The sequence below is a fragment of the Equus caballus genome, chromosome 28 (assembly GCF_041296265.1).
Source record: "Equus caballus isolate H_3958 breed thoroughbred chromosome 28, TB-T2T, whole genome shotgun sequence".
NCBI lineage: Eukaryota > Metazoa > Chordata > Mammalia > Perissodactyla > Equidae > Equus > Equus caballus.
This window is the reverse complement of record NC_091711.1, coordinates 33,515,729-33,531,204: the sequence shown is the minus strand read 5'-3', so window position 1 is coordinate 33,531,204 and position 15,476 is coordinate 33,515,729. Positions and strand designations below refer to the sequence as shown.

General features: G+C 51.1%; 1 protein-coding gene across 2 annotated transcripts in view; it reads right to left on the bottom strand.

The window, feature by feature from the left end:
- Positions 1-15,476, bottom strand: part of CHST11 (carbohydrate sulfotransferase 11) — a 255,102-nt gene that overhangs the window by 39,177 nt on the left and 200,449 nt on the right. The window lies entirely within an intron of this gene.

The following is a 15,476-nucleotide window of genomic DNA, read 5'->3' as shown; positions in this document are numbered from 1 at the left end:
TCAAGTGTTTCCCTCAGCGGCTGGCACCGAATGACCACGGGCTCAGCATGAGCTGTGATGTCACGCAGAGCCTTATTTAGTCCCTCAAATGGCTCTGAGAGAAGCAACCGTTACTGTCTCCATTTTACAGATGAGCAATCTATGGCTCCCAGAGGGGCCAGAACTTGCCCAGGGACTCCTGGCACACCAAGGGCCTGGGCAGGATTCGCACCCAGGACTGGAGACTGGGTTCTTCCCGCTGCTCTGCTCCCAGGTCAGATCCTCCAGGTTTGCACGGGGTCTGGATCTGAACGTCAGGTCTCGAGTCCCAGCCCACGGTCTTTGAGACCGATTACTCTGCGGGGGAGGTACTGTTATCACCCCATTTTACAGGTGTGGAAACTGAGGCACAGAGTTCTAGTGATGTGCCCCAGGTCACAGAGCTGGGTGGTAGTGGACTCAGATGTGGAACCCAGACAGTCTTTTCATCGCTATACTATGCTGTAGCTGAGATCCACGCTATGCCATGACACATCCGTACACTATGGAGCGCTCCCCGCTGCCACCACCGCAGCTGCTCTGAAGCCTTTGGAAGCTGCGCCAGGGTCGAATGCGAAACAGCAGCCGCTTCGGCAGTGTCACCACCATCAGCGTATCACCATCGTCATCAAAGCAAACCCGATTCCTGACATTTATCAAGCGCCTTTTCTAGGGGAAAGCCCTTTCCCATCCATCCGTTGCCCTCTGACCTCACCTCAGCCCTGGCAGAGCGCAAAGGCAGGGGCAGCGGGAGGAACTGCCCGGGACCCCAGTTACAGGGAGCAGGAGCGGAAGAGGCTTTGTGCTCAGCTTCACGACCTCCCATGGGGGGCCTTTGCCCCAGTCCCTCAATCTGCTCATCCTCTGGCATTTGTGGGAGAGGCAGCAGGAAGCCCCCTAAAAGGGGGCCTGGGGGATGGGGACCTGGGTCAGTGTGCTCAGCGGGATGGGGCTGCCCTCAGTGGGTCTCTCCTGTGCTCCTCCTTCATGGGCGTTGACCCTTCAGAATATATGTAAACATCCATGTGTGTGTGCACCCCCACGATAGTGGACCTGAAATGGTCAGATCGCAATGCTCCAAGCCAGGCTTGGGGGGCACGTGGGGGTCACAGTACTGCCCTCAAAGCATCTTGATAGCACATGACAGATCTGGCGAGACTTGGGAGCAGCTCTTTCTGCCCAGCTTCCCGGAACAGCAGGGTGTCCTGACCCCAAGGAGAACCTGCTGCCGGAAGGAACACCAACAGCTCGCAAGGGCGGACTGACAAGAATGCAGCCACGATGTGTCCACTCCCCAGGCTCGTCCACGGGGTTCTCGGGCAGCCTCCGCTCAGCCCCAGGCGCTGGCGCGGAGGGAAACCTGTTAGCAAAACCTGCAATGAGAGAGCCCGCACTGCAGCATCCACCGAGTGGTGAGGACAAAAGGCCTTGAATCAGGAAACAAACACCCTGGTGTGACCATCCCCAGGGAATCAGCCACGTGGGACAAACAGAGAAGGGTCTAGGACGGAATCCTTGACCTGTGGGGCTCCTGGGGGCACCTGTCACAGACCCCTCACCTGCCATTAGGACCCCTGGAGAGGAAACGGCACAGAATGTGGGGTTAGCCCTCTTGTCTTCACACAGCTGAGTTTAAAAGCTCCCTGCCATATGGCTACGTCCCTGGAAGAGGCGGCCCCTCCTGGGTTTTGTAGGTACCCCTATAGTGCTCAGAGTGCGCAAAGCCACGTAAGAGGCCCCGTTCACAGGATGCTGTCCTAACTGGCTGATTTCCACCTGGGAGGGCTCCATCTCACAGATACGCATGCGCCCACCATCCCTTCTGTGCTAAAGAGGGTTAGAAAGCAGCCCAAGCAGAATAAATGTGGTTCTACCACATCCTCGAATACCTGCTGGAGGAGAGCCTGGTGGGGGGACTAACCACAGCCTGGCCTGTCTGCAGAGGCTGCGCTCCCAGGACGGCAGGGCCCGGCGGGTTGACAAGGCACGATTTGTCCTCCGCAGCCACCAGGAGAATCTCAAGAATGCATTCTCCCTGTGTCTTCCCAGGCCAGCCCGCGACGGAGGGGCTGGAGTCCTACGTGTCGAGGGCACTTTCTTACTTATCTTGGGGATCCTGCCGGGGAAAGGAGGAAGGAGTTTGGGGGCGTGCTTGCAAGAACGATAGGAGACTGTCCCCTAAAATAACAATCCTCTTGTCCCCGCCAAATAAGGGAAGGCTACAAGTGGCGAGGGTCAGGGCGGACCAGAACCAACCAACCACGCTGCTCAGAGCTCGGACGGGCATCACCCTATTAGGTGGGGGAAGCGGCCCCATCCACTCAGCCCGGGCAGAAGGGCATTGGTGCTCGTGAGGACAGAGGGAAGGTTCAAAGAGAGATGCCGTGGGCTTTAGGAATCTACATGCAGGGTCAGGGGGACTGTGGAGGGAGAGGTTCTGGCTAACCAGGATGCCTCTTGGCTGGTACTTCTGAGGGTTAACAGCTGATCAGTGCAGACTTGCCCAGCTGTCTTCACACCAAATGCCTTTCCAAAGGACTCTGGAGTTTAGTGGCTCCTGAAGAAAGTGGCTGCTTGGGCTTTGGGACCAGACAGACGTGGATTTTTATCTCAGCTCCACTACTTTCTAGCTGTGTGACCTAAGACACATTACCTAACCTCTCTGGTCCGAATTTGCCCATCTGTAAAGAGGAAGTAGGGCTAAGAGGGGAGGTTACTGTGAGGAGCTCTATATCAGGCACACAGTAAATGCACAACCAAAATGAATCATCTCTTCCTTTTGCTTCTTAGCTCACCACAAAGAAAAGGAGTAAAAGGGATACTGAAGGCAGACTCCACATTCTCGTTTTACCTCTCAGTGGGTTGTGGACCTTGGCAGGAAGCTGTGCTTCTCTGTGCCTCAGTTTCCTCAGGTGTAAAATGAGAGTAATAATAACAGTATCCACCTCATAAAAACCAAATAACACAATTGGTATAAAATGCTCACACAGCGCCATACACGCAGTGAACGCTCGATACACAGTGGTGTGACTTTTCCATCCTAACAACTCATTCCTGACCCACCCAGCCCACCCTGACTTTGCTCTCCCCCAGTCAACACATTTCCAAGGAGATTCAGCTCTTCCTGAGCATATTCCTTTCCTACCTCCGTCTGCTGCCCCCAACTCCGTCCCCCCCCATAAAGTTAATGCTTTGGGAACAGAGAAAGTGTGCGGTGGACCCGCTGAGGCCGTAAGGAAGATTTTCCCGTGGCTTCTCATTTTTCCCTGTTGGGCTGAGACGGCAAATTTGTAAGCTACTGAGCCTAAAGTGAGCTTGAAACCAAATGATCCAAGATTCATCACGGTCCTGTGTTTCAGTTATTTCCTTTGAAAGTGGTTTTATTTTTCAAAAGTTTCCAAAGCATCCTTCATCTTCAGGGTCTGGCTGCCAACACGATTTGCCCTCTGAAGCCTGTTTTAATGCATCCTTGAAGGCACTGCTTAAAAAATGACACTGCACATGGCTGACAAGAGAATCAACTTCCCGGTGCCCCCACCCCCCCTAATTTGGATTCAATTATAAATTGGCTGATGTCGTCCTTGGATCTTTCCCAAGATTAATTGGGAAATCAACCTTAAGAGCATTTTTAAAAACATGAGCCTGGCTGTTTATTCGCAGAGCCAGGAAAGAGGGGATCATTTCTAATGCTGTTTTCTACTGTCTTCTTGTGACATCCCTGCCAGGGGCTTCAGGGTAAACGTGCCAGTGAACAGACCAAAACTCCAGCACAAGCCTGCAACGTCAACTTCCTCTTCTATTTTTTTTTAGAGCACTTGTTATCTATTTGGATATATAAACTATTCCAGTGGAGTCTTGGTGGGGCAAGAAAACACTGGGACCCCCACAAAAGGAAGCTCACCTCTAAACTAGTGGAAAAATCAAATCCATCTGGGAACTTCAGGCACCGTTTTAATGGGGATTTCTTTAAAACGCATTGACGGGGCATCTCCAGAAATATACTCAGTGGACAAGCCCATCTCGGCATGAATACGGTTTTACTGGACACGACACGGTTGCTCCAGGGACGATGCGAGAATACGACCCCTCCCAAATACTTTACAATTGTATCAGGATATTAAAATGCAACTTTCTGCTGAACCACCTAGCTACAGGATACATGAGCTGTGTCCATCCAAAGGAGGGGATGGACTCAGGCAGCCTTTGCAAAGGAGGTACTAAGGACTGAGTTACCTGACTCGTAACTCAGACCCACAATCCCACCCCAGCTTGCCCACATCCACACAAAAGGGTGGAGTTTTAGGAGATGGGAGAGGAGTCTTAGAGAGGTTTACTGGAGAGAGCTGTTGAAGAGTCACAAATCAATTGCACCTGGCCACACACCCAAAGGAGAAGGCTGGGAGGTTTCCTCCTTCATCTTAAATTGAGACAGGGGGGCTTTGAAAATCACTGAAGGATTTAGTATATGTGCCTCTACTGTTTGAGGGGCCACGACTACCCAATGTCTGTGGCTCAGATCTGCCACTTACTAGCAGCTTTGACAATAAGAACGTTCGCTCAGCTGGAGGGCAGCCTGCCCTCTCAGACCTTGTCAGGGAAGGAATGGGACGGGTGTGGCTTCCCAAGGACCAGACAGGAGCCTCAATCAAGAGAAGTCTGCCAAGGGTCATCTTGAGCCCGTCCAGGAGGGGCTGCCCAGACGGGTAACTATGGGATTCCCAGTCCTCCGGGTTACAGAAGGAGCTGAGAGAGGAACGAGGTGGAAACAACAAGCTGGAACAGAGCCTTAAGGAAACGGAAGCTGAGAGATCCCCAGGGACTGAGAAGTCCCCAAAGAACCCAGAAAAGTGCAACAAAAGAACGAACCCGCTGGAAACATCTGCCCAGAGAGCCAAACCCACTCAGGACTGCGTCAGCCGCGCAAGAATTTTCTTGCATCTCTTCCGCTCCTCCCACCCTCCTCACTTAAAAGCTCAAGGCAGAGAGAGAGAGAAAGAGAGAGAGATAGAGAGCGAGAGAGAGAGAGAGAGAGAGCTCAGAAGCAGACCCAGCTGTTCCCCAGCTGCAGGGACAGCCCAGCTGAGAGAGTAACAGGGCTCGATGAACAGCTTTCTTGGGAAAGAATTCACATGCCACACCATTCTCCCATTGATAAAGTGTACTCTTCAGTGGGTTTCCGTATATTCTCTGAGTTGGGCCTCCAGCATCACAGTCAATCTTAGAACATTTCATTATCTCAAAAAGAAACCTCGTACCTATCACCCCCGTCCCTACCTATCACCCCGCATCCTCCATCCCCCCGGCTCGACGCAATCCTTAATCTACTCTCTGTCTCCACGGATTTGGACATTCCATAGGAAGGGAATCACAGGACATGTGTGGTTCTCTGTGACGGGCTTCTCAAGGAAAGAACCATAAAGCGTCGACCGGACATCCCAGCTCTGCTGCATCCTAGTCTTGGGTTCTTTGGTGGGGCCACCGTGGTCCCTTCCTCAAAGGGAAGCGGCAAGGATTAAACGAGATGTCCCCAGTTCGCCACTTCATTTGAACAAATTCACTCAACCTCCTTGCTCTGCCCTGAGCTGGCAGTGGCACCAATCCCCCTGCACACCCACTTTGCAGCACGCCTGGTGTGCGTCGGTCATTATGTGGATAACGTCCGATCTTCCACCAGAGGAAAACCTCTCTCAGGGCCGTGTCTGCCTGCCTCACCTTCCTGTCCCCAGAGGCACCTGGCACATGCCTGGCACATCTCAGAGCCTCAATAAACATTTCTTTGCTGGCTGACAACGAGGGCAAGCAGAGAAGAGAGAGGGAAGGGCCTGGAGGGCACAGGGTGGGTGCGGGTGAGTCTGTGGGCAGAGCAGTTCATGACTCCCCCACATGTGGACGCCCGCTGGGGGCGCACCAGATGGCAGACAAACTCTGTTGCTTTTTGGTTAAGGTTTATGCGTTTCTTTGTTTTTTAGTGTCTTTGTCAGTGACATCTGCTCCTCTGTACCGTTCTGGAGGCAAAATGTAAAGCAGAAAATGTGTCTGGGATGCGTTGTTCTGCCCTATTTGGAGGGGCCTAGCCCCTGGCCCTAGGACTGCTGACCCCCACTCCCTGCTCTGGTGACCCTTCTTTTTCCCTGGACTCACCACTCTTGTCATCTCCTCCCCTTAAAGCCAGACACCACAAGACTGCGGAGGTGAAAATGACACAATCTTTTCAACTGACGTGCATTAGGGTACCCCAGGGAGACCCCAAGGGGCCCCTGCCCCAAAGCAGGTAACACAGGATCATTATGCCAGAGCCTTCTGGGGGTAGAGGAAGCTGATTTGTATAATGCAGGAGCGAGAGTGGATCCATCCAAGAAATTACAGATGTCGTTTCAAAGGGTCATCTCTAAACAGCAGAGAGTGTTTTCCAGGAAGAGCCCAGCCTGGCTACGTGTGGCCCCAGAGATGGTGAGGACAGCATGAGGTGGTGTGGGCTAGGAGGGAGCCCAGGGTGAAGACGCAGCCTTGGGGGACGGCCATGTGATGGGCACTGAGCACCGCCCCCCCAGCTTCGCCTGCCACTGTGCTGGCATCCTCCCACAGACCCCAATTCCTCTTCTCAAGGATCCTGCCCAAGATGGGAGACTCCTCATTTTACAGGAGAATTACCCAGGGCCAGGGAGCTGGTCCACCGTCACACAGCTAGAGAGAGGCACAGTGGGTCCCGGCACTCCTGCTGGGACAGCTGGCGAGCACGACGTCCTGTTCTCAGCTCATCCCCACAGCTGCCCACTCCCGTGATGCAGGCATGACCTCCATCATCCCCAGTTCCCAGGGGAGGAATGGGGCTCCAGGAAACGGAGGAACCTGACCGAGGTCACTCAGCCAGTCAGTGCAAATCCAAACCAAGTCCGCCTGAGTGCAAACCTGTGGACTCACCCAGCGCACGCACACTGTGCATGCCGGCAGGAGCCAGGCTGCCCAGGCGCCTCCACAGGGAGGGGCCAACGGTACCCCAAACGGAAGAAGCAAGGATATTCTTGAGTGGACACACGTATCTGTGTGTGCACGCATGCGTGTGTCTATAACTGTCTGCTGTGTTATGTGTCTATTTGCACATGAATGTCGGTGAGTGTGTCTATGTTGTGTGTGTCCATGTCCATGTGCGCTTCTGTGATGGTGGGTCCATGAGCACATATTCATGTATCTGCGTGTTTGTGTATATTTGTACATGAGTGTGTAAATAACCCCACGCCTGTCAGTGGAGACCCGGGAGGCTGGGTTCCCTCTATAGTGGAAAGTTATTCATTTTTTTCAGTTAACAGGAAACAAAAGAATCTTTTCTTAAAGTTCTGCTTTGGGGCCCCAGAATATAAACTTTATGTGACTAGGTTTATAGTCTCTGAGGGAAGAATGTGCCTTTTGAAGATGGAGCCTAAGAAAACTTAGAATTCACTGTTGAGTTTCAGACTTTTTTGACTACTCCACAGTGAGAAATAAAGTATGTCATTCCATATATATGGAATATATAGGTATATACATATTTTTTCTTAAAACAATACTTACCCTTACCATGTGTAATGTGCCCTGATATTTTGAATTATTTTCTATTTCATTTTTTAAAACGCTAGCTGTGAGCCACTACACTGATTCATGACCTACTAATGGGACATAACTTATAGTTTGGAAAACACTGGTTTGGGGGGACCCCTCCCTCAGCGCTACAGGAAGGGGTTTCATCCACCCATTTAACAAACGTTGAGCAGCTGTTATGCGCCAACTGCTTTTCTAGGTTCTTGGGAAACAAGCGTCCTGCCCTCCTGGCCCTTTCATTCTAAAACACTTCAGATAATTTCAGATGGTGACAAGGTTTATCATGGTAATTCAATGGGCTGGTGGGGGAGGACTTCCCGGAGGAGGTGACGTTTGCCCTGAGAGCTGAATGTTGAGAAGGACCTGGCCATGGCAAGAGGCGGCAGAGAAGGGCTGTCCTGTATTTTGTCTCCAGTCTCCACAGTCAAAGGTTAGAAATTGATCTTGATTCAGACTCTGGCAATGATTCTGTCCCTCCCCTCCAGCCCTCCCCTCCTCTCCCCTTTCAGCTACACATTGCCCCAAGTACTCCACATTAAAATTTGGCAGCCCTACAGTGGCACATATTCATTCTTTCCCTGGAACATTTAAAAATAACATTTGGTCTCATTAATTCCATTATTAAGACAAACTCCCTGAAGACACAGGCGATTCTGTGGAGGGTGATTCCATTAGTCAGTAGGGCTCAGGAACGAAGGGGCCGAGGCCAGGCGACGGGGCCCGGAAATCCACGTGCGGGCGAAGCTCAAGTCAAAAGATGCAAAGACAACTGGCGAGCCTCCCCTTCGAGGCTGTTCCGCAGCCGGGCACTGCTTCTCCAGGGGCATCTGTGTGGCCAGCGCCCTCGCCGCCTTCGCCTTCTCGCTCAGGCACCATCTTCTCAGCGAGCCTTTGTTACCCACACTGTTTACATGGCAGCCCTCCCTCCCGACTTCTTGGCTGTTTTACTTGTCCATCTGTTCATCTTCTGGCTCCCCACCTGAAATGTGAACTCCACAAGGACAGAGATTTTCGTTTGTCTTGTTCCCCATCCAGGACACAGTTGGTGCTCAATAATAGCTATTGCATGGGTCAATGAAAAACAGCTGCCATTTCCTGAGCACCCACGATGTGCTGGACTCTCCACATACACGGCCCCTACTGCTCACAGCAATCCTGCAAGGTGGTTACTATCAGTCCCATTTTACAGATGATAAAATGAAGGCTCAGAGAGGTGAAGTGGAGGCAACGAGTAAGCGATGGATTCAGAGCTGAAACCTGGGTCCGCCTGACGTCAAATCCACCGGGCCACGATGCTCCCACTCACAGAATAAAAACGTTGTATAAACCGGATGATCCAAACCAAGATCTTTCCAAAAGCCTGCTCCGTAGGCACAGAGCGTTCCTCTTTGTTTTGCCTACAGGAGGGCAAGGAGTATGGTGTTACTCAACAGAGATGCTGCTCTGCCAAACAGCTGGGTCGTCCCCTCGGAGTGGAAGGAGAGTTCCGTGTTGTGTTCTTATTCATTAGAAGTTTTCATACTTCTGGCTTTTCAACACACTGAGACACATGGAAGACGACAGGCAGAGAGACACGCTACCAGATAACTAAAATTTCAAGGTTGAAACTCTCATTGCTGCGGGGATGTTCCTAGGGGCCAACGTGGCCCAGGAAGGCAGGACACACCACCTTCCTTTCCCTCTGCACTCAGGGACAAATGGCTGAGGTTGAATTAACGAAGGGAGACCTCTGGAGGCTGGGGTTCTGGGACACCAAGAAAGTGGTTTTGCTTGGGGACAGCAGCTGCTTCAAATTATGAGCCACTCTAAACAGAGAGGGGATTAACAAGGTTTTTCTGCCCTGGAAAGAGACCAAGGGACATGAGCCACAGGCTTCATCTTCAGACTCTTCTGGGCGAAAGCTTCCAGCTGAGAAGCCAAGAAAGAAAGGCCAGGAGCTGTGACAGCAGAGGTGGAAGGTCCCCCCTCCCTTCCCCGACTAGCAGCAATTTCTGGAATGCCTGCGCAGAGCCTGAGCACAAAGGGGAGGATGGCAGAACCCAACATTAAGGGTCATCTCTGCAGGGGAAGCTGCCTCCAGCCAACATCGCCCCTCTCCCCGCCCCCAGCCACCCCATAAGCCTGGCCAGGAGCTCAGTTCCACTAGGAGACCACGTCCCTGGCTTTCCTGATAGCCTTGAGCTTGGAGCCAAGAAGCGAGGGTTAGGCCCTAGGGAAGCGACCCAGGCAGGGGTAGTTCCCCAGGCTGGTGGACGGAGGGGCAAGCAGGATGTAGAAATGAAGGGCTCTCATCCTCTTCTCCAACTGTAAAGTTCTCACGGCCTGCACCAGACAGGGTGTGCGTTGCCCCACACAGTTCATCTCCACACCTTCCGTCTGATGAACTTGGGGCCAGGCAACGGGCCAGGCCCCCGACACGTCGCCCATTCACCAACCCGAGTGTCTGCTACGAATTAGGCCCCAGGATCCATGCTAGGAATACAGCAATGACTAACAGCGATGGAGCTGGACACTGTGCCAAATGCCTTTCACATGTTAACTCATTAATCCTCAGAACATCAAAAGTGATTTCTGAGCAGAGGCCTGAGGAAGTGAGGACGCAAACCACGTGTGTATCTGGGGACGCAGGACAAAGGCCGAGTTGGGTGTGTGCCTGGCGTGTACGAGGGACCACAGGGAGCCTGGAACCGGGGTGGTGAGCGCCAGGTGAGCTAGAGGTGTGAGTACAGGGGTGACATGATCCGTCTTACATTCTAGATTAGCTCTGGCTGCAGTACTAGAATGTTCTTTGGTGGGAAAAGGGGTGGAAACTGGGCTAATACAGGCGAGACCGGAGGAGAGAGCTGCAGTGGGGTGGGGAGAAGCTGTGCATTCCTCATCTATTTTAAAGGCAGAGCTGAAAGGATCCGTGTATGGGCTGAATGTGTGGCATGGAAAAAGAGGGTGTTGAAGCGGGCTCTGAGGATTTTGCCCTGAGCAGCTGGAAAGCGGGGTGCGTGCCACCTGCTGAAGTGGGAGACACGAGACAGCGGCCTCAGGCATGTTAAATTTGCCCTGTCAAATGAAGATGTCCAGCAAAAGGATGGGGAGACAAGTCTGGAGTCCAGAGGGCCCACGTGTTGGTTGAATATCATGAACAGGAACTACGAATGCTTCATTCAACAAATACACTATCGTGTGCCTACTACAATAGGCTGGCACAGTTCTAGGTACAGTGGACACAGCAGGGAAGAAAAAGGCCGTCCCAGCCCTCGTGACTTTCCACGAACCAGAAGGCACGAGACGGCACGATGACAAGGAAGGATGCTGGGAGAGCCTGAGCGGCCAGCATTTCTTGTTATGAGTCCCAGAGGGGTGCGGGTGTGGGCTCAGGGGCCACAAGGTCAGCCGTGACCACCCGCCTCCAGGCCGCCTCGCAGCCAAAGCCCTTCCCGGAGGCACAGCCAGCAGCCACTGATGCACTAGGAGGACTCGGCCGCCAGGCTCGCATTAGATCTGAACGCCATCCAACCTGCTGGAATCCATCACCGGCTCTCGCTGACCTGCTGTCCGCCCCTGGAGGCACGTCTACGCGGTGCTTTCTGAGCCAACACCAGCTAAGACCAATAGCAGGGGACGAGTTAACGTTTCCAATGTGCTGTGAGACGCTGCTGGGGGCAGGCAGGGTGGAAGCTGGGAAGGTGAGGAGGGCGCTGGGGGGACGGCTGATCCACTGCAGTGGGCTGGGGCCGTTTGACCACCTGGGACAAAGGGCCGTCTGTTCCCTTCCTGAAGCTTCCTATGGAATCACCATAGGTCCTCCAATGCCCCACAAGTCTGCATCCTCTTGTCGACGTTCAGAGAGTAGATTCGGGGCCACCCAGGGTTTCTGACCTTGCTATCTGTGTGACTCGGGGCACAGGACTCAACCCCGCCGTGCCTCAGTTTCCACATCTATAAATTAGGGCTACTGTGACATCTCACAGAATTATTGAGAGGATTCAATGGAACAGCACAGAGCGTGAACTAGAACGATGTCTGCCATCGGGTAAGGGCTCACTAATTGTTAGCGATGATCATTTACTGAGCACTTACAATGTGCAGGCATTAGGGGTTTCTTCCAAATGGGCATTGGACAACTTGCAAGACTGCAAGGGGAATTAAACACTACCGTGAGTCACCCAAGGTAGAGAAAGGCTCTCCAACGGTCTCTGAAAATGGAATAGAGCAGAATTTCTCAGGCTGCTTGTCGAATGAATAAAAGATGGGGTTTTAGACTCCAAGGTGATCTTGGCGGCCACATGACCATGTGCCTGGAGTAGCACATGACCCTGAATCCTGCCCTCCACAGCACAGCACGGCTGCCAGGACTGAGTGCCTGCTGAGGCCACCCAGACACCCTGGGGGAGGGGCATGTGGGACAGTCTGCAGCCAGGTCACACTGTGCCTCTGCCATGTTCCAGCACCCAAGCAGGCAACAGGCTCCATCTTCCCTGTCCAGTCTCACTGGAACTGAACACACTGGCCTTGGGGTGGCCCAGGTCTTGGCTTGCCATGTAATTCTCTGACTTCCCATCCTGAAGGCTCACCTGGAGGGACCGTGCTGGTCTTTCCAACCCAAACATTCCTGAATGCTGCACCTTTAGCCGCTGCTCGACTCCTGTACTGATAGGGAGCTCCAAACACCCAGGCAGCCCACCCCACCATCCCAGCTTTACTCATCACCAGCCTGCTCTTATACTGCGAGGACAGCCCACCCACCCATGCAGTGTGCCAGAGAGGTACATTTCACAGAGGGCAGGGACATTCTGGTTTTAACCTCAGTGATTTTTTTTTTCCAGTGAGGAAGATTGGCCCTGAGCTAACATCTGTGCCAATCTCCCTCTATTTTATGTGGAACGCCACCACAGCATGGCTAGACAAGTGGTGCTAGGTCCACACGGAGGATCCGAACCTGAGAACCCCAGGCCACAGAAGCAGAGCATGCGAACTTAACTACCACGCCCCTGGGCTGGCCCCCTTAACCTCAGTGGTGTTCTACCTGGTCTTCAATAACGTTGGGGATGGAAATGTCTTACTTCAGGAAAAGAAGATTTTCAGACCCATTGAAAGTATTGATCCCATCACCTTAATAGAGAGAACTATGAGGCAGCAGAAAGAGCAGAGGCTTCGTGGGCAGGAAGACTTGAGTTCGGATACAGCTCGGCCACTTAGTAACAGGTTAACCCTGGACTCAGCCTCTGTGAGGCTCAGCTTCTCCATCTGTATAGAATGGCGTAGTTATAAAGAGGAGATGAGAACACCCTGTAACGAACACGTAATGGGACTGAACTACGGCAGGCGTTCAGCATTGTTATTACTGTTTACTTTTGTTGTTATATTTTGCCTGGCAGCTCAGCTCCTACGACTTTTCTTTTCTGAATCTTATGGCTGCTTATACCCCTAAATCTTTTCACTATGCCCTTTTCCCTAAAAGCTACTGTAATGGAGGAAAACTTCCTTTCTCTGGGATATTGGGTGATATCCCGATAATGTCTGGCCTCGAGTGAGTGCAGAATAAAGCTTTTTGAAACTACAATCAATAACATAATCAATAATAATATATGACCAGGTGCCAGGTATGCTAATTGCTTTATATACATTATTCTCATGTAACCCTCTCCCATCTTACATATGAGTTAACTACTAGCATTATCCCCATTTTACACATGAGGAAACTGACATACTGGGTTAATTTGCCCAAAGTTACATAACTGGTAAGATGTGGGGGACGGAATTTGAACCCAGATGATCTGACTGTGGAAACTGCCCTATTGACCACCACATTGCCTCAGGAATACATAATTTTCAGAGCAAATGCAGAAGGAAAAAAAAAAAAACCCATTGATGTTTAATCTGGTATTTCCAGAGCTGAGTCATGAACTGTGGGTGATGGGATAAAAATGAATAATAAATTCCAGAAGTTGTGTTGGGACAGCTGTAAGAAAGATGGGCATGGCAGCTTACAAGAGTGGGCAGGACTAGTCCTGGTTCGAAGTGAAACAAAGAGGAGGTCTGGGAAGGATTGCAACAGAAGATGAAATTGTAGAGGGTTCCCAGAGAGGCTCGTGCCCTCCCCTCTTCAGGGGGGGAGGGACAGCGTCACCTCCTGCACCCCCCGAGCGATGCTTTATAGTCGCTGCAAGAGAAGGACTAAGATGCTTTCTCCAAATCATTAAAGGCAGCCAAGCGGAAGTGGATAAGAGGCCTCGGGTTACTCTGCTTACTTTACCGATGAGAAAACTGAGGCCCAGGGAAGTGAAACAGCTTGTCCCAGCACCGTAGGTAAGAGGAAGCCATGTGTTACTGATCAACCTCATTCATTCATTCATTCATTCATTCATCCAATAGACACTTTATGAATACCAACTATCTGAAATTCACCAGGAGACAAGCACCATGTTCTCAGGGACCCAACAATCCAGACCAGCACTGTCCAGTAGAGAGAGAACGCATGCCACACTTGGAATTTAAAATAGTCTATGCAGCCACATTAAAAAAAGTGGAAAAAAAAAAAGGTGAAATTAATAATTTATTTAACTCAATATATCCAAACAATATTGGATATTATTATCCAATAATATATTATTGTTTTAACATGTCATCAATATTTAACAGATATTAATGAGATAATTTCCCTTTTTGGGGTACTAAGTCTTTGAAATCTGGCATATATTTTACATTTACAGCACATCTCAGTCTGGACTGATCACACTTCAACAGCCACATGTGACTAGCGGCTACCATATTGGACAGCACGGTCTGAACCATGGCTCTCAGTCGCACTGTGTATTGGGATCGCATGACGAGCTGGTCAAAAATACAGAGTTCCAGGCCCACCCAGAGACTCGATTCGTTAGGTCCAGGGCAAGGCAGAGGTATGCGTATTTTAACCAGCATTCTAGGGGATTCCAAAGCAGGGGTCATTCGGGAACCAGGGAGCTGATAACATGCAGCCCGGTCATTTACTGCGCCTGAGAGAGACTGGCCACACAGCCAGCGAGCACTCTTCCCTAATTCATATTGATTAGGAAAAGCTTGATCTTAATTAGCAAAAGCCGAATTCAAGGCAACACTCGATCACATTCAGTTGAATTACTTTTAAGAATAAAGAGTAAACTCTAAAGAATTTTCAAGTAGACGGTGTTTGCTTTTGATTAAAAATAAAGAACATTCATTGGCACAAGCCATGTTAAACTCCTCAAAAACCAATTAATTTTCTTAAGATTAAACAATCCTGCAATCATGCCTCCAGTACTAATCTGCTCAAAGGAAAAACTTCCTGAACAGATAACGGACACCTGGGGACTGGTGCTGCCTATGCTCCACCGGTAAGTGCAGCTATGAAGGAGTTGGGAGATGTTCATCAAAAACTTTAATTAAGCACCTTCTGTATGCCAGGCACAGTCCTCAGCCCAGAGGCTACAGAGGTGAATGAGAACCGGTCATGCTCTGGAAGAGGTCACACCATGGCTAGCAAGACAGATAAGGATGCGCAAAGCTCTATGGGAGCATAGAAAGGAAAAGATCAGTTCTGCCTTGGAGCACAGGGAAATCTCCTCAGATAAGACCGAGCTGAGCCTCTAGTGACAATAAAGAGACAGGGAACAATGGCAAAGGAAGCAAGAACATTATTACTGCGTGTTTGGAGAACTGTAGGCAAGGAGATTGGATGCCTGGGTGGAGAGGGAAGAGATGATGCTGAAGAAACAGGCGGGAGTTGGGATGCTGAAATGCCCTGAAGGCCAGGCTAAGGCATCTGGATTTGGTCCAGCAGGTAACGAGGGCTCCTAACTGTAGCCACAGGGATGCATACAGCAGGGCTTCAGTCAACGATGGATGAATAAATGAGTTGAGAAATGATT